This window comes from Chrysochloris asiatica, unplaced genomic scaffold (genome assembly GCF_000296735.1).
Source record: "Chrysochloris asiatica unplaced genomic scaffold, ChrAsi1.0 scaffold00111, whole genome shotgun sequence".
In the NCBI taxonomy this organism is placed as follows: domain Eukaryota; kingdom Metazoa; phylum Chordata; class Mammalia; order Afrosoricida; family Chrysochloridae; genus Chrysochloris; species Chrysochloris asiatica.
In genome coordinates this window covers 9,696,096-9,698,388 of record NW_006408629.1, presented here as the reverse complement: position 1 = coordinate 9,698,388, position 2,293 = coordinate 9,696,096, and positions in this window count along the sequence as shown.

Genomic DNA, 2,293 nt, shown 5'->3' with positions numbered 1-2,293 from the left:
TTACCTGCAGACTTCTGATGTATTTCTACTGTTGACAAGATCCTGTTCTTCTCTACCTTCTGCCTACGTTGTTGTTCTTAGGTGCTCTCAGTCGAGTAGTTTCCAACTCATAGCAACCCTATGTACAAAAGAACGAAACAATTACGGGTCCTGCACCATCCTCACAATTGTTATGTCAAACCCATTACTGTAGTCACTGTCAGTTAATCTTGTTGAGAGTCTTCCTCTTTTTTTGCCGACTCTCTACTTTCTCAAGCATGATGTCCTTCCCCAGAGACTGGTCCTATAGGTTGTTTTGAACTAGAGCCGAGAGAAGACAACCTCTTCCCTAGAATCAGTCACTAAAAGCTTATCATTAGGAACACTGGCTATTCCTTTCACACCGGACCTGAATACTGATTTGCTGCTCTTTGTTTTAACAGAACTTGTTAACCCCTCATTTGCTTGGCTCTTAGGTCTGGTGGTCAGTGTCCTAAAGGTCACAATCTTGAAAACCATATGGAGCAGGTCTACTCTGCACACATGCATCATCATGAGTTGAAAGCAACTAGCACCAACAACATTTGTTGAGCTAATGAACAAGTACATATAATATATAATACAAACTCAGTTCATTCTGCCAACTCGGTCTTTGAAATAAATCAAGGAGCATGATATTTTGGCAACTAAGATAAATGCTTTAATAAAATATCTCTAGGAAATCAAATTTAAAGTCATCTACAGTGTACCACATATCATTCTGCATTAATGTGGGTAAAGCATATTCATTTTTCAAGGTGGATGAATCATAAGATAATTTAAAACAGTTTAGCCATAAAATCCCTGCAGCATATGCAGAATGGAGATTAAATTTAAGGCAATAATAATATCCTGTCAGGGAAAATGAATATATTCATCAAGGTACTCCATTTAAAAGCTAATAGAACCACCATTTCTATTCATATTACCAGCTGAAAATTGTAAAATTAAATTTAAAACTTCAGAATTGTAATATGGTTGTTTGAAAAGTCAGCGTTAGTGGTCATACTTGAATATGAGGTTTTGTATCTAGAATAAATTATTCTTTCAGAAGTAGGAAAACAGTGAATTTTACTTGTGAAGACATGATATAATTTTTGGTGTTAAATTGTTGTTAAGTGCCATCGAGCCAGTTCCAACTCACAGGTTTTCAAAGAGTGACTGGTTAGTTTGAACTGTTAACCTTGTGGTTATCAGTTAAGTCTTTAGCCTATAACACCAATAGGACTCCTGTTGTTAAATAGAGGTACTATGTTGTTGTTATGTGCCGTGGAGTTGGTCCCAACTCATAGAGACCCTGCACAGGGTTTCCAAGGCTGTAAATCTTTACAGGAGCAGAACACCTCATCTTTCTCCCGTGAAACAGCTGGTAGTTTCGAACTGCTGACCTTGTGGTTTGCAGCCCGATTCGTAACCACTACGCTACCAGAGCTATATTCTGTTCTTAAATTTTTACTAGAAAATTTGGAGAATGGAAGGTTTTCAAGATTTCATTTAAACCAAATATCAGAATGTAACTTTCCCAGGTCACAATATGCAATAGTCCCAAATTCACCACTTAGTAGAAACTTGGTTTTAGAAATTCAGAAAAAAAAAATCCAGCCAAATCACAGTTTTCTTCATCGATTCTAGACTTCTATCTTTCACTTTCATGGTTTGTTTACAAACTTCTCTCTATCTGGAAAAGGGAAAGGGACTTCATGTTATACACAGATGGGAGAGAGGGATCTTGTCCTTGGTCAACATTTGTCCTTTGTAATGTTCCCTTCTCATAAAAATAATAAGAATCATGTATGTTATCTCTGCTTCTGAGCATATGAAGTCAGGATAATTTTGTACCATTCTTTTTGTTTGCAGCAGATCAGGGAATCATTAATCACCTTGATCCATTGTAATGGAAGTAGGAGCTTGGAAGTTACAGTTAACTTTCTCCCACACAGACTCAGTGTTGACAGAATGAGTGAGTGAGTGAGTGAATAAGTGAATTCCTTCATTGCTTCAGTTTTGAGGCAAGGAGCCCATTTGCCCCCTTCCCACAAGGCAGGACTACTCTGAATTTATCTGTCAAGTCTGTTAACTTCTAGAGGACTTGCTGCTTGATTTTCCACACCCTAATTTATGCTGCCCACCACTCATCTGTCAGTTTGTCGTACTGTGGTGGCTTTTGAGTTGCTGTGAGTCTGGAAGTTATATCACAGGTATTTTAAATACCAGCAGGGTTGCCCATGGTGGACAGGTTTCAGATGAACTTCCAGATGAAGACTGTAGGGGACCC